The following is a 24,482-nucleotide window of genomic DNA, read 5'->3' on the forward strand; positions in this document are numbered from 1 at the left end:
AAAAAAAGAAAAGAAAAAAGGCTGGGCATGGTGGCTCACGCCTGTAATCTCAGCACTTTGGGAGGCTGAGGGGGGCAGATCACGAGGTCAGGAGTTTGAGTCCAGCTGGCCAACATGGTGAAACCCTGTCTCTACTAAAAATACAAAAATTAGCCGGGCGTGGTGGTGCAGACCTGTAGTTCCAGCTACTCAGGAGTCTGGACAGGAGAACTGCTTGAACCCGGGAGGCGGACGTCATAGTCAGCCGAGACTGCGCTATGACACTACAGCCTGCTGGGAGACAGAGTAAGACTCCATCTCAAAAAAAAAAAAAGACATGAAAGATATAAAAATGGCCCAAACTGAACTTTTCTGAAAATAAAAACTACAATTATGAGATGAAAAATACACTGGATAGGACTAATGGCAGATAAGACATAAGAAAAGATTAGTGAATTTAAAGGCACAGCATTAGAAACTATACAAATGAAAAGAGAGGGGAAAACAATATTAAAAAGTGAAGGCCAGACATAGTGGCTCACTCCTATAATCCCAGCATTTTAGAAGGCCAAGGAGCAAGGATTGCTTGAGCCCAGGAGTTGGAGACCAGCCTGGACAAGATGGTGAAATCCTGTCTCTACCAAAAAATACAAAAATTAACCAGGAGTAGTGGCGTGTGTCTGTAGTCCCAGCTACAGGAAGCTGAGGTGGGAAGATCACTTGAATCCAGGAGGTCGAAGCTGCAGTGGGCTATGATCACACCACTACACTCCAGCCTGGACAACGGAGGGAGACCTTCCTTATCTTTAAAAAAAAAAGCATAAGAGTGAGCTGTACAATAACGTAAAAATGGTCTAATAAGCAGATACTTGTTAAGGAGAAGGAGGTAGAAAAAATATTTACATAAATAATGGCTGAGAGCTTTCTAAACTGATGAATTCTGTAAGCACACAGATCCAAGAAGTTCAACCAATCTCAAGCACAGGAAACATAAAGAAAACCACACCAATGCACATCACAAACTGCTTAAAGCCAACAAGAGAAAATCTTAAAAGCAGTCAGAGAAAAAAAAATTCCACACAAGGAAACAAAGAAGGCTATCAGATGTATTGTTGCTACCAATTCAAGTGATAAGACAGGAAAGGACCAGGCGCAGCGGCTCACACCTGCAATCCCAGTTCTTTGGGAGGCCGAGGCAGGTGGATCACCTGAGGTCAGGAGTTCGAGATGAGCCTGGCCAACATGGTGAAACCCTGTCTCTACTAAAAATACAAAAATTAGCCGAGCGTGGTGGCACATGCCTGTGATCCCGGCTACTCAGGAGGCTGAGGCAGGAGAATCGTTTGAACCCAGGCGGCAGAGGTTGCAGTGAGCCGAGACTGTGTCATTGCACTCCAGCCAAGGTAACAAAGAAAGACCTTGTTTGAAAAAAAAAAAAAAAAAGGCCGGGCGCGGTGGCGCAAGCCTGTAATCCCAGCACTTTGGGAGGCCGAGACGGGCGGATCACGAGGTCAGGAGTTCGAGACCATCCTGGCTAACACGGTGAAACCCCGTCTCTACTAAAAAATACAAAAAATTAGCCGGGCGAGGTGGCGGCGCCTGTAGTCCCAGCTACTCGGGAGGCTGAGGCAGGAGAATGGCGTAAACCCGGGAGGCGGAGCTTGCAGTGAGCTGAGATCCGGCCACTGCACTCCAGCCCGGGCGACAGAGCGAGACTCCGTCTCAAAACAAAAAACAAAACAAAACAAAACAAAAAAAAACAGGAGAGAAACATCTTTAAAGTATTGAAAGAAAAAAAAATGAAAAATGTCAACCTAGAGTTCAACACTAAACAAAAATCTTCAAAAACAAAGGCACAATGAAGACATTTTTAGACATTCAGAAGATGAAAGAGTTCATCACTAGCAGATCTACACTATAAAAAATGTTAAAAGACATCTTCCAGGTAGAAGGAAAATGCCAGTTGGAAATCTGTATTTATACCATGGAATGAATGGCCCTAGAAATGCTAACTACTACACGGACAAATGTTTAAGAATTTGTTGTCCTCATTTAAGTTGCTTTAAAAGACGATTATTTTGACAAAAGTAATTAACAAAAGTAACAGGATTTATAATATATGTAAAAGTAAAATTCATGAGGACAATAGTGTAAAGGCTAGGATGGGAGAAATGGAAGAAAACATAGAGGAACTCCTCAATAAATCTGTTGAGTACAATTATGGCTTAAAATCCAGAAGCCATAATAGAAAAGAGTAACAGAGTCAGCTATAAACTTTGTGTGGCAAACACAAAGCACTAACCAAGTATAAGCAAATCAAAAGGTAAACGACAAAAAGAAAATACATTTGTAATTCATCACAGATAACAACATAAAAATTAGAAATAGCCAATAGCCCAATAAAACAATGCACAAAGAATATTTATGGCCAGTTTTCAGAAACTCAATCTATACTCATAAGAGAAATACAAATGAAAACTACATTGAGACTCTAATTTTCTACCTATTAGATTGACAAAAATCTAAAAGTTTAGTAACACACTTTGTGAAGTTTTTTTTCAGATGGAGTCTCACTCTGTCACCCAGGCTGGAGTGCAGTGGCACGATCTTGGCTCACCGCAACCTCTGCCGCCCGAGTTCAAGCAATTCTCCTGCCTCAGCCTCCCGAGTAGTGGGGATTACAAGCACCTGCCACTGCGCCCAGCTAATTTTTGTATTTTTTAGTAGAGATGGGGTTTCACCATCTTGGCCAGGCTAGTTTTGCACTTCTGACCTTGTGATCCACCTGCCTGGGCCTCCCAAAGTGCTGGGATTACAGGTGCGAGCCACTGCATCCAGCCTATTTGTGACGTTATTTTAAAAAAAAGTACTCTCATATATTACTAGTGGGACTGTAAATTGGTAAATCTTCCATCAAAATTACAAATACATATACCTCTAACTCAGCAGTGCGCTTTTGGAATGCCACTCTGATACACATGTGTATATATGTGAAATGACATACATGTACCAGATTATTGAATACAGCATTTTAATACCTAAAGACAGAAAACAATCCACATGAGCCTCAATAAGGGATTGCTTAAAGATCTTTTGTATATTATAAAGTGAAATTCTATGTAGGTACAAAAATAATGAGAAAATTCTGTGAAATAAAGTTGAAATCTTTCCAAGATGTATCATATTCCATCGAATCTAAAATGTACTTTTCTCACATTTGAATATCTCTGAAATTATGCCATATCTTATAACCAGTAACTTACAATTATAATTGGCAGCATTTCTGCTTTCTTAGAAGTACTTAAAGCTGGGTATGGGGGCTCAGGCCTATAATCCCAGCACTTTCGGAGGCCAAGGTGGGTGGATCACCTGGGGTGAGGAGTTCAAGACCAGCCTGGCCAACATGGTAAAACCCTATCTCTACTAAAAATACAAAAAATTAGCCAGGCATTGTGGTGGGTGCCTGTAATCCCAGCTACTCAAGAAGCTGAGGCAGAAGAATCACTTGAACTAGGAGGCGGAGGTTGCAGTGAGCCGAGATCGCGCCATTGCACTCCAGCCTGGGCAACAAGAGTGAAACTCTGTCTCGAAAAAAAAAAAAGTAAGCAAAAATAATAGTAACATTATATTGGATATTGGAATCAATGAATTATGACATCATCTGTTGAGAACAGTAAGTGCAGAACCACGCGGAGCACAAGCTATCTCTCAATTCAAAGAGAATCTGTTTAATGCAATGTAGTGTCCTGGACTGTATCCAGGAGCAGAAAAAAGATATTAATGAAAAACCTGGGGAAATCCAAATAAAATCTAGAGTTTAGCTAATAATTCACAATGATGTTAGCTTCTTAGTTGTGACAAATACACTATGGCAACATAAGATATTTTCATTTCAGGAAACTGGGTGAGCTCTCTGTATTATTTTTTTTTTTTTTTTTTTTTTTTTTTTTTTTGAGACGGAGTCTCGCTCTGCCACCCAGGCTGGAGTGCAATGGCCGGATCTCAGCTCACTGCAAGCTCCGCCTCCCGGGTTTACGCTATTCTCCTGCCTCAGCCTCCCGAGTAGCTGGGACTACAGGCGCCCGCTACCTCGCCCGGCTAGTTTTTGTATTCTTTTAGTAGAGACGAGGTTTCACCGTGTTAGCCAGGATGGTCTCGATCTCTGACCTCGTGATCCGCCCGTCTCGGCCTCCCAAAGTGCTGGGATTACAGGCTTGAGCCACCGCGCCCGGCCGCTCTCTGTATTATTTCTGTAACTTTTCTTCTCTTTTTTTTGAGACGGAGTCTCTCTCTGTCGCCAGGCTGGAGTGCAGTGGTGCAATCCCAGCTTACTGCAACTTCCACCTCCCAGGTTCAAGCAATTCTCCTGCCTCACACTCCCAAGTAGCTGGGACTACAGGTGTGCACCACCACACCCAGCTAATTTTTGTATTTTTAGTAGACACGGGGTTTCACCATGTTGACCAGGATGCTCTCAATTTCTTGACCTCGTGATCCACCCACCTTGGCCTCCCAAAGTGCTGGGATTACAGGCATGAGCCACCGTACCTGGCTATTATTTCTAAATGTAACTTTTCTATAAATCGAAATTTATCCCAAAATAAAAAGGGTAAAATAATAATTTTTAAAGAATCTTGGCTAAGCATGGTGGCTCACGCCTATAATCCCAGCACTTTGGTAGGCTGAGGTGGGAGAACCACTTGAGGCCAGAAGTTTGAAACCAGACTGCACAACATAACAAGAGCCCATCTTTACTACAAAAAAAAAATTATCTATTTTATGCAAATACATTAAAAAAAAAAACTCTGGAGGGAAATGAAAAATTAAAATCTGTGAGGGATAGCAGGGGTGAGAAGAACTGGACAGATGAGGACAAGAATGGGCTGATGAGAGGCTGTTCACTTTATACTTATTCTCAGAACAATGTGAATGTATTTACCTACCAAAATATCAAGTGTAAAAAGTTATTAAAAGGCATCTTATGAAGGAGATTAATGGGATAAGGAGAGAGTATTCTAAACAGAGCTTATGTTTTTGTTTTTGGTTTTTTTTGAGATGGGGTCTTACTCTGTTGTACAGGCTGGAGCACAATGGTGCGATCTTGGCTCACTGCAACCTCCGCCTCCCGAGTTCGAGCGATTCTCCCACCTCAGCCTCCCAAGCAGCTGGGATTACAAATGTGCACCACCAAGCCCGGCTAATTTTTGTATTTGTAGTAGAGACAGGGTTTTACCATATTGGCCAGGCTGGTCTCAAACTCCTGACCTCAAGTGATCCGCCCGCCTCAGCTTCCCAAAGTGCTGGGATTACAGGTGTGAGCCACCGCACCCGGCCTAGCGCTTGTGTTTATAACCTATAAACTGTAACAGCAAACCATGGCTTGGCTAGGGATGGTGTCCACAACCCCTCAAATTTTCTACCCAATGTTATGCAAATGAATTTATGTACATTTTGCTCAGTAGAGGATACACAAGGAAATAGATTATTATGCAACCATATAATGGAACAGTATACATCCACTAAAAAAAGATATCCATGTTTAGAAGTGTTTATGACAATAAAATATTCCACTACATTATATGAAATAGGAAAAAAGAAATGATATAATAGTACTTGGAATATTTATCCTGTTGATGTGAAAGTGTATGCGACAGAGCAAGACTTCTCAAAAAAAAAACAAGTGTATTTCTCTATAGACATAGCTGTGTATCTAAACAGGCTCTGAACAATCTAAAAACCTAACTGTGGGGTCAGGTGTGGTGGCTCACACCTGTAATCCCAGCACTTTGTGAGGCCAAGGCAGGCAGATCACGAGGTTGAGAAATTGAGACCATCCTGACCAACATGGTGAAACCCCATCTCTACTAAAACTACAAAAATTAGCTGGGCATGGTGGTGCATACCTGTAGTCCCAGCTACTCAGGAGGCTGAGGCAGGAGAATTGCTTGAACCCGGGAGACAGAGGTTGCAGTGAGCCGAGATTGCACCACTACACTCCAGTCTGGTGACAGAAAGAGACTCCATCTCAAAAAAAAAAAAAAACTTACAAAAGGGCCGGGCATGGCACACCTGTAAACCCAGCACTTTGGGAGGCCAAGGCAGCAGATCACTTGAGGTCAGGAGTTTGAGACCAGCCTGGGCAACATGAGACCCACCTACTAAAACTACAAAAATTAGCTGGGTGTGGTGGCGGGCGCCTGTAGTACTAGTTACTTGGGAGGCTGAGGCAGAAGAATCACTTAAACCCAGGAGATGGGGGTTTGCAGTGAGCCAAGATTGCGCCATTGCACTCCAGCCTGGGTGACACAGCAAGACACCGTCTCGGGGAAAAAAAAAAAAAAATTGGGAGGCTGAGGTGGGCGGATCACGAGGTCAGGAGATTGAGGATAATCCCGGCTAACACTGTGAAATCCCATCTCCACTAAAAATACAAAAAATTAGCTGGGCGTGGTGGCAGGCGCCTGTAGTCCCAGCTGCTTGGGAGGCTGAGGCAGGAGAATGACATGAACCTGGGAGGCGGAGCTTGCAGTGAGCCAGGATCGCGCCACTGCACTTCAGCCTGTGTGACAGAGCGAGACTTAGTCGCAAAAAAAAAAAAAAAAAAAAAAAAAAAAACCTAACACCTAACTGTGGTAGTCATTAGTGCTGTTCACCAAATATTTCTGGCTCTCTACCTAACAGGCACATTGCCTGTTGGGTGGAGCCATTTGATTACTTCTGGCCAGTGAGCTATGAGTGGAAAAAGGCATCTAAATGTTAATTCCAGGCCGGGCGCGGTGGCTCACGCCTGTCATCCCAGCACTTTGGGAGGCCGAGACGGGCGGATCACGAGGTCAGGAGATTGAGACCATCCTGGCTAACACGGTGAAACCCCGTCTCTACTAAAAAATACAAAAACTAGCCGGGCGAGGTGGCGGGCGCCTGTAGTCCCAGCTACTCGGGAGGCTGAGGCAGGAGAATGGCATAAACCCAGGAGGCAGAGCTTGCAGTGAGCTGAGATCCGGCCACTGCACTCCAGCCTGGGCGACAGAGCGAGACTCCGTCTCAAAAAAAAAAAAAAAAAAAAAATGTTAATTCCAGACCTTCCACAGCTCTGTTCCCTCTGCACAGGGACCGGCAATACTGAGAAGATGCTGCTCATCAGCCCGTGTTCCCCAAGCAGAACAACAAGCACAGCTCCCTGCTGAAGCACAGCACCTCTGCAAGGAACAAGAATGACATCTGTATTTTCAGCTGCTGAGATCTGGGGGTCTTATTTTTTATTAACACATATAGTAGTCCGTTTTCGCACTGCTGATAAGGACATACCCAAGACTGGGTAATTTACAAAAGAAAGAGGTTTAATAGACTCAGAGTTCCACGTGACTGGAAGGCCTCATAATCGTGGCAGAATGTCTCACATAGCAGCAGACACAGGAAGAGAACTTGTGCAGGGACACTCCCCTTTATAAAACCATCAGATCTCATGAGACTTATTCACTATCAAGAGAACGGCACAGGAAAGACCTGCCCCCATGATTCAATGATCTCCCACCGGGGTCCCTCCCAGGACCCGTGGGAATTGTGGGAGCTACAATTCATGAGATTTGGGTGGAGACAAAGCCAAACTATATCACCACACAACCAAGTCTAACCTAACTACTGGAGTTAGCTATTTTATGCTATTAGGATCACTGATGATTTTTTTTTTCTCTCTGCATTCTTTTTTTAAAAGTAATGAGCACCTATATCATAGAAACTGTATTTGCGGGCTGGGGAGAGACACAGGTTTAGCATGAGCCTTAGCACTGAAGAGACACTGACTACACCAAGGCTATTATCACCACATCTCAACTTAGAGCAGCTTGAAACCGTCAGCCTCCAGCCAGCTACTGGATGCAAACCAGCAGCTTAACCATCCGTTAAGATCTTCCATCTCCCTTTGTTCCAATTCTGTGCTCACTGAGTAACCCTAAGAGCAGTGAAAAAACCAAGATGCAGAACAATGAGAATTATGTGCCGTAATTTGAGGAGATGGAAACATACACACACACACACACACACACACACACACATGTAAATACACAGAACATCTCTGGTAAGATACACAAGAGGTTAGTAATATTGATAGATTATGGGGAGGGAAAACAGGAAAGTGCCTTAGTCTATGTTGTTTACTCTTTTGTAAATCTTTTGAATTGTAAACTACATGCATACATTACCTATTAAAAAAATGAAATGAAAAACTTAGAAAAAGAAAGCAACTCCAAGTGAAGAGGTATAGTGCTGTCTAGTTGGTCACGTCTGAAAAATACAGGAAGCCGAACCAAGGGGCAGGCATAGGCCAATGATAAATGCGTCATGAAACTAGAAACCTGGTTGCACCACAAGTGCAGGCTTAAAGGGGAGGAAGACGGCACTACTCAGTCAACCACGTTCTAAATGCTGCCCACTGACATTCGAGAAACTGCAGCAAAATTACTTCTAAAATTATTATGCTTCCAATGTCAAGGCTTTTATTATTGAATCTTGATCCCATGTGAAAGTTGAGCATGTTAAATTCCACTTCTTACAAGATTAGCAGTATGACTTATGTTTCCCCTTCACTAAGAACAGACTGAATTATCTCTGAAGAAAAAATGAAAAGGCACTGCGCAAGATTTTAATACAGAGGAAAGCATCCGAAAAGGTACTGACAGTAAACAGCACTGAGTGATATCACGTGGTCACCTGTGATCTCCTACTGCCTAGCTTCGTGTAAGCATGTGACACACAGATCAGAAACCCTGAAACAATTAAACCAGTGGATCCACCTTGAAACATTCCCAAGAGTACCTAAGTTATTTGTTACCTGCCCTTGTTCGAAATAAAAGACTTAAAGTGGTCGACTTTACAGGCACACACTCTGTCTAGCTGAGGACGAGGAGTTCCTGGAAATGGAACTTGAACGGAATCCGCAGTCTCTGTGGAGATCCATTCCTGGCATGCTACACTGGCAATGGCTCAGCTTTTCCAGTCACTCCGCATTCACCAAAGTCAGGACCTGTCACTGGCCGTAATTCTAGTCACACAACTGTTAGTCAAACCTCCAAGTACGGTGATGTTTATAAAGCCTTTCATAAAAATCACACAACTTCCAACAGTCCTTAATTGCATACTTATCTTTACTTGGTTTCCTTAAACATTTCCTTGAAAAGGCCTCGTGAAGCTTGCATTTATTTATTATTGTTATTATTATTATTAATTTGAGACACAGTTTCACTCTTGTTGCCCAGGCTGGAGTGCAATGGTGCAATCTCGGCTCACCGCAACCTCAGCTCACTGCAACCTCTGCCTCCCAGGTTCAAGCAATTCTCCTGCCTCAGCCTCCCGAGTAGCTGGGATTATAGGCATGCGCCACCACGCCCCACTAACTTTGTATTTTTAGTGGAGACGGGGTTTCTCCATGTTGGTCAGGCTGGTCTCAAACTCCCGACCTCAGGTAATCCACCTGTCTTACAGGCGTGAGCCACCACCCCCGGCCTTTTTTTCTGGCGGGGGCAGTGGGGGGGGTTGCGGCTAGAGTGCAGTGGCACGGTCTTGGCTCACTGCAACTTCAGCCTCCTGGGTTCAAGCGATTCTCCTGCCTCAGCCTCCCAAGTAGCTGGGATTATAGGTGTGTGCCACCATGCCTGGCTACTTTTTTTGTATTTTAGTAGAGATGGGTTTTCACCATGTTGGCCAGGCTGGTCTCGAACTCTCGACCTCAGGTGATCCACCCGCCTCTGCCTCCCAAAGTGCTGGGATTACAGGTGTGAGCCCCTGTGCCCGGCTGAGGCTTGCATTTTAAACAGTCAGTTTAGTACTCACCTTTCCACTGCTTCTAACAAATCCGCCCTGTCACATGCATATGCTTTCTCAACATTCGCTGTCAAAAATGCCCTATCAGGACACAACATAGTGACAATAACACATCCAATTTAGGGATAATGGTTGAGAGGGAACCAGCTAAGAACTTACAATAATAGCACTAAGAGCACAGAGGAAAAAAATAACAATAACGTAATGGAATGCAGCAGGTGCTGTTAAGAACCAGACATATCCCCTTCCCACTTGCAGCACAATTTCTAATTGCACCAGTATTTCTTTCAGGGCTTTCTCTGGCCTAAAGAGTCCATTTTGCCTCCTGTCACAGGACTTGAAAATGATCACTCTCCACTCCCCAGCCAAGCCTCAAGCAGGGGTAAGTGACTGGCATATAAATATCCCACACCCTCAACGCTCAGTGAGGATAACTCTGCAGCGTGTGTCCTATACTGGCTCCCAAGATTCCCCTGCGGCCTCTAACTCCATTCCCACAGTAGTCACCTGCCTGATCATGAGCCATTTGTAGCTAGCCTTTCCTTACCATCTCACTTCCTCACTCCCCTGTGAGTGCTTCCTGGGATCATTCCCAAAGCAAGTACTCGCACTGGACCCTTGACTCAGCATCTGTTCTGGGGAAGGCAAAGCAAGACACTGACTGCAGATGTATATGTGCCTACTTAGTTTCAGTAAAATATTTCAAGGGCCAGGGGTGGTGGCTCACGCCTGTCATCTCAGCACTTCGGGAGGCTGAGGCAGGAGAATCGTTTGAACCCGGGAGGCGGAGGTTGCAGTGAGCTGAGATTGAGCCACTGCACTCCAGCCTGTGCAACAAGAGCGAAACTTTGCCTCAAAAAAAGTTTTTTTTCCAAAAACAAATAGTTACCACAAAGCAGCACTGCTTGTGTTACATTCGATGGGATGTGTAACAGGCACCCAAAACATCAGCTTTTTCTAAAAAACAGCTTTTATACCATTAAAGGACAAAACAATATTTACATTCAAAAGTCTCCATATTAAAATAATATTTGTTGCCCGGGCATGGTGGCTCATGCCTGTAATCCCAGCACTTTGGGAGGCTGAGGTAGGCAGATCACCTGAGGTCAAAAGTTCAAGACCTGCCTGGTCTACATGGCAAAACCCCATTTCAACTAAAAATACAAAAATAAGCCAGTGTGGTAACATGCGGTAATCCCAGCTACTCAGGAGGCTGAGGCAGGAGAATTGCTTGAACCCGGGAGGCGGAGGTTGCAGTGAGCCAAGATCACACAACTGCACTCTAGCCTGGGCAACAGAGCAAGACTCCATCTCAAAAAAAAAAAAAAAAAGAATATTATTTGTTCTCTGAAATCATTTTAAACCAAGAGTTCCAGGCCGGTGCAGTGCTCATGCTTGTAATCCCAGCACTTTGGGAAGCCTGGGCAGGAGGGTCGCTTGAGCCCAGGAGTTCTAGACCAGCCCGGGCAACGGAGTGAGACCTCATCTCTACTAAAAGTTGTTTTGGGCCAGGCGCGGTGGATCACGCCTATAATCCCAGCACTTTGGGAGGCCGAGGCGGTTGTATCACAAGGTCAGGAGATTGAGACCAGGCTGGCTAACATGGTGAAACCCCATCTCTACTAAAAAATACAAAAAAATGGCCGGGCGCGGTGGCTCAAGCCTGTAATCCCAGCACTTTGGGAGGCCGAGACGGGCGGATCACGAGGTCAGGAGATCGAGACCATCCTGGCTAACACGGTGAAACCCCGTCTCTACTAAAAAATACAAAAAAAAAAAAAAAAAAAACTAGCCGGGCGAGGTGGCGGCGCCTGTAGTCCCAGCTACTCGGGAGGCTGAGGCAGGAGAATGGCGTGAACCCGGGAGGCGGAGCTTGCAGTGAGCTGAGATCCGGCCACTGCACTCCAGCCTGGGCGACAGAGTGAGACTCTGTCTCAAAAAAAAAAAAAAAAAAAAATACAAAAAAATTAGCCGGGAGTGGTGGCGGCGCCTGTAGTCCCAGCTACTCGGGAGGCTGAGGCAGGAGAATGGCGGGAACCCGGGAGGCGGAGCTTGCAGTGAGCCAAGATTGCGCCACTGCACTCCAGCCTGGGCGACAGAGTGAGACTCCGTCTCAAAAAAAAAAAAAAAAAAAAAAAATTTTTTTTGGTGTTTTTTTTATTTTTATTTTTTGGAGATGGCGTTTCACACTTGTTACCCAGGCTAGAGTGCAATGGCATGATCTCGGCTCACCGCAACCTCTACCTCCCAGGTTCAAGTGATTCTCCTGCCTCAGCCTCCCAAGGAGCTGGGATTACAGGCACATGCCATCAGGCCCAGCTAATTTTGTATTTTTAGTAGAGACGGGGTGTCTCCATGTTGGTCAGACTGGTCTCGAATTCTCGACCTCGGATGATTTGCCTGCCTCGGCCTCCCAAAGTGCTGGGATTACAGGCGTGAGCCACCGTGTCCGGCCTACTAAAAAAAATTTTTTTAATTAGCTGGGCATGGTGGCATGCACCTGTAGTCTCAGCTACTTGGGAGGATCACAAGTACAGGAAATGGAGGCTGCTATGACTGTGTCACTGCATGCCACCCTGGCCAAGACAGCAAGACTGTGTCTCAAAAAAAAAAAAAAAAAAAAAAAAAAAAAATTAATAAGAATTCTTAATCCAGAGCTTTGATTAAAAAAAAGAAAGAAAGAAAGATCTGAGTTTATTGGGAATTACTGGTTAGCTTTCAGAATATCCCACATATCTTTATTTTCAGAATTCCCAAAACTCTCACATTAAGAAAAAATTCTGTTAGCACTGTGGCAGGAAATGGTTGTCTTCTGAATCCATAAATTTAAGCTCTAAAAATCTGATCAATGCTACCTGAAAAGGCCCCCATGGATAAGGGATGCTTTGAGGTATTTCTTCCTTTTCCTGCCTTCCTCAGTAAGACAGAGTTCATTATTATTATTATTATTTTCATTATGGAGCAAAGCTGTCATTTACTTTAGGTTTAATGTGATGTCTTAATGTTTGTTAGTGGCAGAATACAAGAGCAATGTGGGATGGATCTGGGGAAGTTGGAAAAGAATCTAGGCCGGGCGCGGTGGCTCAAGCCTGTAATCCCAGCACTTTGGGAGGCCGAGACGGGCGGATCACAAGGTCAGGAGATAGAGACCATCCTGGCTAACCCGGTGAAACCCCGTCTCTACTAAAAAATACAAAAAAAAAAAAAAAAAAAAACTAGCCGGGCAAGGTGGTGGGCGCCTGTAGTCCCAGCTACTCGGGAGGCTGAGGCAGGAGAATGGCGTCAACCCGGGAGGCGGAGCTTGCAGTGAGCTGAGATCCGGCCACTGCACTCCAGCCTGGGCGACAGAGCAAGACTCCGTCTCAAAAAAAAAAAAAAAAAAAAAAGAATCTTTCCCTCACGCTGGAGTAGAGTCCATTCCCACTCCCAGCTATCACCCAGCACACAACTGCCACCACAGGGGAACGGCGCTGTGGAGAAGCAGAAAGCAGACTCTTAGTTGCTGTGATCCAGAACAGTTCCTTCTGGTTGTGGAGGGGAAAATATGAGAATCTTTAAAACCTAGTTCAAACCTCCTTTCCAAGGATCCCATTCATTCAGAGGCACCCATCTTGTTTGACTCTCTCTGACTTTTACAGATAAGGTCTTCATGCACCCAGCTGGCGGCACCAGGTTACCCTGCCTGACCCAGTCTGCCTGCTAGTGTCAATTCCCAGACGTCAGTGGTCCAGTCTGAAATCTCTACCACATCTTTTTCAGCAGCTGTTGCAAGGATGAGACTATCAAACGCACTCAAACGTATCTGGATTGAATTAGTGCTGTACGCCCTTTCAGTTACAGTAGTTTAAAATTAGAATATATTAATAGTGGAGTTAAAATCCCAGCCTCAGTTGTGTTTGTTAGCTAAACTCAAAGCTTTTTTGACAGTTGTCAGAAGAGATACATGTTAAGATGCTTCACTTTCACATATTAGTTGCTTCCAACAAGCTACCTAATGACAGTATTACAATAATAAATTCCAAGAGCAAACTGAGAACAACTCCCCAAATTTTCAGACCCACATTCGAATTCTATTATACATTCATGTCAAAGCAGTTCTTCCCTAGCACCCATAAATGAATGGAAAATTAGAATGCTTTTCAGTTCAAGTCACACAATTACATCTAGTTCCCAAAATATTTAGCAATCTTTATCTTTAGTGCCTTCAATTTAAGAAGCAATACTCATCTTAAAGGTGCTCTGTAATTACTTCTTACCGAGAATAAACAAGAAATCTTATTTTAAATTATATCCTCTGGGATAGCTAGAGATCCAAATTAGAGATGTAGAACTAATTGACATGTAGACCTTTTCCTTCAGATATATTTTAATAGAGATAGGGTTTTCAGTGAATTATTAACATATACTTATATATGATCAGTTACATATCAAAATGACACTTTTCCCTGTTGTTTCTTTTAAAGGTTACAACACACACACACACACACACACACACACACAAGAAAAGACATACCATAAGACAGATTATTTTTACCAGATATTGGAAAAATTATTCGTTCATATATATATTTTTGAGATGGAGTCTCACTCTTTCACCCAGGCTGGAGTGCAGGGTGCAATCTCTGCTCAGTGCAACCTCTGGTTCAAGCAATTCTCCTGCCTCAGCCTCCTGAGTGGCTGAGACTACAGGTGCATGCCAACACGCCTGGCTAATTTTGTACTTTTAGTAGTGATAGGGTATCACCATGTTTGCCAGGCTGGCCTTGAACTCCTGACCTCCAGTAATCCGCCCGCCATGGCCTCCCCAAAGTGCTGGGATTACAGACGTGAGCCACTGTGCCCAGTCCAAATTATTCATTTTGTATAGGAATGATCGAGTGACATTTCCAACACACAATTCTTTCAAACTGATGCTATTTAAATGAAGAAAAGAGCAAAACTACATAATGACTAATTCTTTCATTACCTGTCTTCATTGAGATGATGATTTAAGAGTGTATTCTTTCTCAGTCTTCAGGGAAAAGGGCCATGTATAAATCTTCAAATCCCTTCCCCTCCGTTCTTTAATAACACTTGCCCAATTCAAGTAGTTGCTCAATAAATACTTGGTGAATGGATACATTAATTAATTCCATAGCACCGTTCATATAAATACAAATAATAAATGAGCAAAACCCAAAGAATGATTCAGCTGAGATGGTCCTAAAATTGAGAGAAGGCTTTGCAGAATTCAGAATCTGTAATGATAGTATGGCATTATGGATTGGATATAAAAAGATCAATGTCATAAACCACAAAGCAGTGCCAAGAAAGTAATTTTACTTTCAAATGAGAACTTGAAAGAACAATAAATATCACAGACATCAGGAACAAGATGTTTTTATTTTGTAAAAAGTACACTGCCAACCAAATTTTAATGGTATAAAACTGAACTATCTGAGAAATGAAGTTGATACGTGATCTTATGCAACTAGAATTAACTTATCCAGCCTAGTTTCTTCAGCTTTTCAGACTCAAAAACAATGAACAGGACCAAATTTGTGAAACAACTGGTGAATGAAGCATTCTCTAAGAGAACTGCTCCTCTAGAATATAAACAATGCTGAGATTAAAGAAACTGTATAAAAGACCAAGAGATTAAAGTTAGAATTGTTTTAAATTGGAAAGATATATAGATACATACACATACATACACACACACACACACACACGCCCACGCCCATTCAGATTTGTTTTTTGCTTACTACCCATATCTGAGGCATTTGAAAGTCAAAGTGAATAAGAATACTTTTTTATGTATTTTTTTTTTTTTGAGACGGAGTCTTGCTCTGTTGCCCAGGCTGGAGTGCAGTGGCACAATCTCGGCTCACTCTGCCTCCCAGGTTCACACCATTCTCCAGCCTCAGCCTCCCAAGTAGCTGGGACTACAGGCGCTTGCCACCACGGCCGGCTACTTTTTTGTATTTTTAGTAGAGATGGGGTTTCACCGTGTAAGCCAGGATGGTCTCGATCTCCTGACCTTGTGATCCACCCACCTCAGCCTCCCAAAGCGCTGGGATTACAGGCGTGAGCCACCACGCCCGGCAAGAATACTTTGTAAATTAAAAAAAGAATATAGAAGCACTACCCTGTTCCCCTAGCTAGCATTTCATGACATTTCCCTCTTGCCAAACTCAGTAAATAGGATATAAATCTATTAGTCAAATAAATGTCTAGAAAGAACTAAATGACCGCCAAAAAAAAAAGAAAAATTCAGGAGTAGCTGTTATAGTTATAACTCATTGTGAGTACCCTTTCCACAGAGCCTACGAAAGTGAGATTCAATTGAAAAAGAAAAATTGAATATTACCAAAAAATATCTACCACCCAAAACTTGGCATTCTTATTAATCCAATAAAATATCGCAGAAACTACTTTCAGTGTTAACCATCACAGAAACCAACAAAACCTTTCATCTAAAGGCAGATTTCCACTCAAGTCGTAAACATACCAACGCTGCTCTACAGTTCCAGAAAACTGCATCTGCTGCCGGAGATTAAGACACGCAAACAGGAAAGGACGGAACTGAGAACGACAACTAACAGATGAAATTCTACAGCTTAAAGTAATATAAAAGAACTGCAAGCAGTCAATGATCTGAATACCTTTGTTGGAGCAGTATCCATGAAAAGCTATAGAAAAAAAAAAGAGAGAAAAGGGCGTAAAACTTTCATATAAACTAGAGAGTCCAGATGAGATGTACACAGTACACATTCCAGTTCAATATCCTTGAGTTTAGGAAGGCTACAATCAATTTTGGAAATGTTTTCAAAAGTAATCCCTGCCTAATATGGAAGTCAATTCTTCTTATAACACTAGAAATCAAATGACTCACTTTGGAAGCTAAAAATGAAATAGTGGGAAGAAACAATATTTGAAGATTGGTTAGCTCCTGCGAACCAGTCTGTTTGTCTCTAATACAATCTCTTCCACATTTGTCCTCAACAACTCCGCACCTACTTACCTCATTCACAAAGGCGCCTGATCTAGAGGAGGTGTGGCTTTGAGATGTTCAAATGGTCTGTCTATGTTTTCATGTCAACTTACAAATCCTTATAACAACTTTAATGTGAAGGATTTACTTAGGTAATAAAAATATTCAGAAGCTAAGATGGGAAGGAAAACAAAAAATACTGGCTACTAAAATTCACTTTTCCCAGGGTAATAAAAAATAGATTTAAAGATCTAATTTCTTCTTTATATCCTACTCCCAACCTTTCCAAATAACTTGTGTCTCTGCGACACATTAAGCATGGAAATGTCCTTTGAAAGGCAATTTGTTTTACAAACAAACAAAAAAAGGCCCTGTCTGCCAATAATATGCACCATCGGTTTCAAATCTTTTGGATAATTGTCTGTGAAACACTATTTTAAAACATACACAAGAACAGCATTTTTTAAATTAACCACTCTGAAAATTTATACTCTATCAGTAAATAATTTCATATGTTGTTTTATTTTCTATCTCAGGCTCTCCCATGGTAGAGGGGTCTCCCATCTTTAAGAAGACCTCCCCAACAATAAACTTAGCTGCAATTTAATCTTAGGCAATATAAGTCTTCAGTAGAAGAAAAATACATAACAATAGCCTCAAGAATGAAGTAACAGCTTTGATTTATTCCTCCTCTTATAGGACATCTTTCTACAGAGAAACTGTAACATTTCTCCCAAGGCAGAAAAGATGATCACCACAGCGCCAAACCTCCTCCGCTGCCCTGACAAGTATGGAGCCAGCCTCATCGGGAGCATTTCTGCCCTGAGCTCGCTCTCAGAAGCAGAGACAGGAACACACTGCGTTTCCACTGTGCTGATTCACTGAACCTTTTGTGCAAGTACACAGGAATGTTTGCTTCTTAGTTTGAAACCCTTCCAGGCGTGATGACTGTGCCTCAGCCTGCCCTTTGTCCTCGCGGCTGCTGTCATGCGTGTGACACGAGAGAACACTGATGCAGCCCTGGCCATCAATGGGCATCGAGCCAGGCACTTCACAGGCACCCCCTTCACTTCATTCTCACAACAAATCTGTGGCACATGAGAGCATCGAGCCTCCAAAAGGCTCCTGATAACCCGCCTGTGCTCAACCCTGGGACGGGGCAGAGACTAGCTTTCCATGGTGTCCTCGTGTCTAGCAGCTAGCGTAGTTGGCCTCATAGAACTGGCTCTTCAAAAACTCTTTGAGTAAAGTTTTTCTTCCCTAAAGATTTCAATCACAATATGCGATATGGTTACTCTATATGCTAGTTCTCCCGCAGACCCTCCCAGTGTTATTCTCTCAATTAACACAGGAAACATAAACTCCATGAGCGCAGGGACTATCTCTAGCAGTGCTCTATTTTTAGCACTTGAAGGGGGAAGAAAGCTTGGCAGAGTAGGTATTCATTTGCACAAATTCATTATGCATTTGTTGAATGAATAAAATATCTGGAAAACTGGGACTGTTAATGACAGTCAATTTGGAAAACAGCATGACCTGCAGAAGACCTGAATGCTGTGCTTGTTTTGCTCCTTTTCCTAAAATTCAGTAGGTAATTATTCATCTCCTAGCCTAAGCAGCACAGGACTAACTAGGGGATGTCCAATAAATCATTTATGTACAACTCTGTGAAGCAGCTTTATCTGCCGGCAACAGTAAAAGTCAGGTAGTCATGGCTTTGCCAGAAAGAAACTACATCAACGTGGCCCAATTTTCTCTCTGGCCCTTTGGCTTCTTCACAGGGGAGTGTGCAGGGCTTTGATCTCTTGAAATTCTTTCCCCTAAAAAGCAAAACATCTGTCCTATCAATTCAGTGATTCCCACAGACTATCTCAGAAACTTCCAAGAAATGTCACTTGTGTGCACCAATGCCCTTCTTCCATCCTAAATATCCACAGTGTGGTGTCAGTCCAGCTCTTCCTAACCCTAACAGAAACTGGGAACATTGCTTCCCAATCAAAAGCACAAAGCAATTACAGTTTGCACTGACTGGCAACTCCCTGGCATCAGTACCATTTCTGCAACACAATTACTCCACCTTCCCTTCGTGTCTGCGCCCAACTACTCTGTATGTCCACTTAAGTAAGGAGTGACATTTGAAACTGCCAAATTGTTGCCTGCATGTGGTGTTGGAGTGCCTAAGAAATTAGATTTAAAGCAGATAACTAACATGAATATCAGAAGTGAAGATGTTGAAGAATTAAGCAAGCACAGAAATCAAGAAAGCAAATTCGCATTACAGACAAATTTAAGTGTAAGTAGAGAACCAAGACACAGGCAAGAAGAAAAACGCACACTATACACTATGACGGGCTTCGATTCCTGAAACTGAATAATCTACTATAACACAAAACTCTTGAAGAAAAAGCAATTTTTCTCCTTGACTCAGTGTTCTACATAACAGCATTCCTTTTCTATCAAGAAAAATATACTTCCATCACTGCAATGAATATGCATGACTATTTTACATAGTAAGCATGCAATAAATACTTCTTGAATTAATGAATAAATTTTCCCTGTCTAATGTCTGCTGTGAATTTTAAAGATCCTAAAAAGGAGGGAGGAGACAACGCTGTATTTGTTTATTTGATGAGTATCCAATATATCACCATTAATCAGTGCTTTAAAATGACAATCTTGACCTCAATTAGTGTTTCTCCAATAAAATTATTTACTGTGATAATACAGACGGTCTTTAGAAGTTAGATCATGGCAGACCCAGCAGCTATTACCAATATTCTTTTTTTCTTTTTGAGACACAGTTTTGCTCTTGTCGTCCAGGAGGGAGCACAGTGCACGATTTCGGCTCACTGCAATGTCCGCCTCCTGGGTTCAAGCAATTATCCTGCCTCAGCCTCCCAAGTAGTTGGGATTACAGGCACCCGCCACCAGCCCCAGCTGATTTTTGTATTTTTAGTAGAGACAGGGTTTCACCATCTTGGCCAGGCTGATTTTGAACTCCTGACCTCAGGTGATCCACCCACCTTGGCCTCCCAAAGTGCTGGGATTACAGGCGTGAGTCACCGTGCAGGCACCGATATTCTTTACTAATCAGAATTTTTCTTTTCTTTCTTTCCTTTTTTTTTTTTTGAGACAGGGTTTCACTATGTCTCTTTTGCCCAGGGTAGAGTGCTGTGGAACGAACACAGCTCATTGCAGCCTTGACCTCGCAGGCTCAAGTGATTCTCCCACCTCAGCCTCCGGAGTAGGGGTTTTGCCATGTCGGCCAGGCTGGTCTTGAACTCCTGGGCTCAAGCGATCTGCCCACCTTGGCCTCCCGAAGTGCTGGGATTACAGGCGTGAGCTACTGCTCCCAGTCTAATCAGAAATTGTAAAAATAAAAATAGTAAAATAAATGGAAGCGCTGCACCAACGATTACATCTTATAAATCATCAAACACAGATATACGCAGTACTGTTAGAGTCTTTCCATTTTTTTTTCCTGTGGAAAGGAAAAGTACACTGCCATGAATGGAGGTCCCTATTGAAGGGATAGGAAAATAGAGATAAAGATTCAGACCTCTGGGCCGGGCGCGGTGGCTCACGCCTGTAATCCCATCACTTTGGGAGGCCGAGGCGGGCGGATCACAAAGTCAGGAGATCAAGACCAAGGTGAAACTCCGTCTCTACTGAAAATACAAAAAATTATCCGGGTGTGGTGGTGGGCGCCTGTAGTCCCAGCTACTCAGGAGGCTGAGGCAGGAGAATGGCATGAACCTGGGAGGCGGAGCTTGCAGTGAGCTGAGATCGTGCCACTGCACTCTAGCCTGGGCGACAGAGCCAGATCCCATCTCAAAAAAAAAAAAAGATTCAGACCTCTGACATTAAGGAGGTTCATAGAAAAATCTAGCATTTTTTCCTTGAAAATCCTCCTCAACCTCCCCACTTCCTCCAGTTTCCTAGACTGGTAACAGCTCATTCTGATCTGTACTCAGCATCTTTTTACCATTAACGCTTACAGTTTACACTGCCTGTTTTGTTTTGTTTTGCTTTGTTTTTGAGGTGTAGTTTCACTCTGTCACCCAGGCTGGAAAGCAGTGGCGCGATCTCAGCTCACTGCAACCTCCACCTCCCTGGTTCAAGAGATTCTCCTGACTCAGCCTCCCAAGTAGCTGGGACTACAGACGCATGCCACCATGTCCAATTAATTTTTGTATTTTTAGTAGAGAAGGGGTTTTACCATGTTGGCCAGGCTGGTCTCGAACTCCTGACCTTAGGTGATCCACCTGCCTCAGCCTCCCCAAGTGCTGGGATTACAGACATGAGCCACTGCGCCCGCCTACTTTGTCTTTAGGACCTTTTGTTTTCATAGTAGACTGAAACTGAACTAGCAGTACAGCTCAAGTAAAAAAATTCATGTCGGCCGGGCGCGGTGGCTCAAGCCTGTAATCCCAGCACTTTGGGAGGCCGAGACGGGCGGATCACAAGGTCAGGAGATCGAGACCACCCTGGCTAATACGGTGAAACCCCGTCTCTACTAAAGAATACAAAAAACTAGCCGGGCGACGAGGCGGGCGCCTGTAGTCCCAGCTACTCAGGAGGCTGAGGCAGGAGAATGGCGTAAACCCGGGAGGCGGAGCTTGCAGTGAGCTGAGATCCGGCCACCGCACTCCAGCCTGGGCGATAGAGCCAGACTCCGTCTCAAAAAAAAAAAAAAAAAAAAAAAAAAATTCATGTCATTGCACATGGCAAGAGGTGAATGAATGGCTCCGTGAGAGGTGGATGGGGTTAGAATGAGAATTAAACCCCTTAGTCTGCTCCTAGTAAGAGTAAATGCCCAGTATAGGGGTGTGGGTGGCTAGATACTAAACAATAGTGATATATAACAAATGACAACAGGAACAAAAATAGGCATTAAGCATCCTATATTAAATACACACACATGAAGTATCCTGGGATCTATCGGAATTCAATTTACAGATTAAATAGGCTGCAATAAAAATGTCAAGGGACTAAGTTAAAAAATGATGTATTGAAGGCCAGGGTGGACAGAAGTGACAACATGCATTAATTTTTACAAACCTACTCCACTGTGAAAGAATCTTGTCAATCCAATAATAAGTGTTGGCAAGGATGTGGAATAATCGTTACATTGCTTGCAGGAACGCTGGTGGTGTAGCCACTCTGGAAAAAGAGTCTGACAGTTCCTTAAAACATTAAACATGCAGATACCATGTGATCCTGCCATTCTGCTCCTGGGTGTTATACTGAAAACATGTCCATGCAACAACGTGTATAGGAATGTTCACAGCAGCATTATTCCTAATAGTCAAACAGTCCACTGAGGAATGGATAAAGTCCATATGTACTCTGGCCTGGCATTTTGACTTCTAGAAATACACTCTATAGATACAGTCACACATACAGACAGACACACACATTGATGCTACTGCAGCCATTTGCAATAGGGACTGGAAAACTCCCAAATAACCATCCATTTATTACTACTAAATAAATCATGATTTGGCCATACATTGCAGCCATCAAAAGATAACTAAACAGCCGGGCACAGTGGCTCACGTCTGTAACCCCAGCACTTTGGGAGGTCTAGGCTGGAGAGGATCACAAAGTCAGGAGTTCAAGACCAGTCTGGCCAACATAGTGAAACCCCATCTCTACTAAAAATACAAAAATTAGCTGGACATGGGCGTGCGCCTATAGTTCCAACTACTCAGCAGGCTGAGGCAGAAGAACTGCTTGAACCTGGGAGGCAGAGGTTGTGGTGAGCCGAGATAGCGCCACTGCACTCCAACCTGGGCAACAGAGCAAGACTCCATCTCAAAAAAAAGAGAACTAATCTTGCTGGTATGGCACAATTTCCAGAAACTTGAATGTGCACAGAAAATTGAAGGAGGAAAAATACTACCAAGGGAGGGAGACTCCATAAAACTAATTTGATAGGCCAGGTGAAAGTTCACACCTGTAATCCCAGCACCTTGGGAGGCTGAGGCGGGCAGATTACAAGGTCAGGAGTTCGAGACTAGCCTGGCCAATATGGTGAAACCCTGTCTCTACTAAAAATACAAAAATTAGCCAGGCGTGGTGGCAGGCACCTGTATTCCCAGCTACTTGAGAGACTGAGGCAGGAGAATCCCTTGAACCCAGGAGGCAGAGCCAAGACTGAGCCACTGCACACCAGCCTGGGAAACAGAGCAAGACTCCATCTAAAAAAAAAAAAGAAAAAACTCATTTGATAATGTTTGACTTTTTAGAAGTGTGCATGTACTGCTGTTTAAATTAAGAAAACAATAATAGAGGGAAAAACACATTGGGAAGGGAAGGACCAGTTGCCATTTGCTGAGGACAGGCCTCAAGCCTTCCCCCAAAAGCCCAATAAAAAGTAATCTAAACTCTGCATCTGAAGATACTTTAATTGGCCTTGTATATCACACTGCAGACTATCACTGAGGACTATCACTGTGACCTAGAGAAGTCACAGGGAAAGGTGACTATAGCCTTTACTCCCCTGGAGCTCCCTTACATTAAAGCTGGACCCTTCCATTATTAGGGCTTGCAATCTGATAGGATTTTTTTTTTTTTAGCAGCAGCAAGATTTATTGTGAAGAGTGAAAGAACAAAGCTTCCACAACGTGGAAGGGGACCCAAGAGGGTTGCCCTCTGATAGCATTTTTATTTCATATAATGCACCTCTCCTCAGTATTCTGCTTGGTTATATTTTTCTGAAGTTAATAAATTGGTGACTGCCTCACGAAGGCTAGCCACATCATATTTGATCTCCATCAAGGAGAAAGATTTACTCCAATGTCTTTGCTGTCACAAACCTTCTGATTGAAAACCTAAATGTTCATCAACAGGGACTGTCTAAATAGGTTAAAAAAAATTTAAATCTACATATACATTTAAATCCATACGTACTTGTTAATGGTTTCACTCATAAAACCATATGTACATTGGCCTAAGCGGTAATTAAAATCAAGCCAGTCTTGTATGCACCAACTCAGAACAATCATTCTAATAAGAAACATAAGGAAAATGGAACAATGTGCAAAACAACATGTTGTGTGCTACTCGCACGTGTGTGGTAAAGAATATATAGCATATATAGTATGCATGCACAGTCTATTTCTGGAAGACTTCACAAGAAACTGGGAAGAGTAGTTGCCTCTAGAGAAGGACACTTGGAGGTTGTGAGACCAACTTTTCTGTAAGTACTCCTGTGCACCTTTAGAACTGGAGTTCTGCACCATGTACATGCATTACTTGTCTTAAAATTAAATTCCATTCAACACAGATCCTTTGAAGAGGTATAAATAATAACGGGCAGAAACTACGTATAGGCCCACGCGCTCCCAGTCCCACTGGTCCTCGGCGAGGCCCTCTTCTGGGAAGTGCACAACGCTGGAGGGACCTGGCTTCTCAGCCTCAGCAGGCTTCACCTCCCGCACAACCCCCGCAGCTATCGGCAGGGGACTGGGTACTCAGGACAACCCCTTCCTCTGCCCGCTCTGGTTCCCAAGGGCCATCCACCAAAGCCGAGAAACCTGCTCTGCTCTCAGCTTCATTTCAAAAGGACCTTAGTTTCCAGATTGTCCATGAACCTAAAATATTATTTCTCCTAAACGTCTGTTTGTCTCAACACTTCAACTTAATGTTCTCGCCACTCCAGCTTACCTGGTTTATCAAAGGCTAGGGGCGGGAAACAGTTCTTATT

At 43.3% G+C, this 24,482-nt stretch overlaps 1 protein-coding gene across 8 annotated transcripts in view; it reads right to left on the reverse strand.

Annotated features, from left to right (window-relative positions):
* The window catches only part of CDC14B (cell division cycle 14B), a 146,015-nt gene that overhangs the window by 119,951 nt on the left and 1,582 nt on the right, over positions 1-24,482 (reverse strand). The gene's annotated exons all lie outside the window — the stretch shown is intronic.

This window comes from Trachypithecus francoisi, unplaced genomic scaffold (genome assembly GCF_009764315.1).
Source record: "Trachypithecus francoisi isolate TF-2019V2 unplaced genomic scaffold, Tfra_2.0 Lachesis_group16, whole genome shotgun sequence".
Lineage (NCBI taxonomy): Eukaryota > Metazoa > Chordata > Mammalia > Primates > Cercopithecidae > Trachypithecus > Trachypithecus francoisi.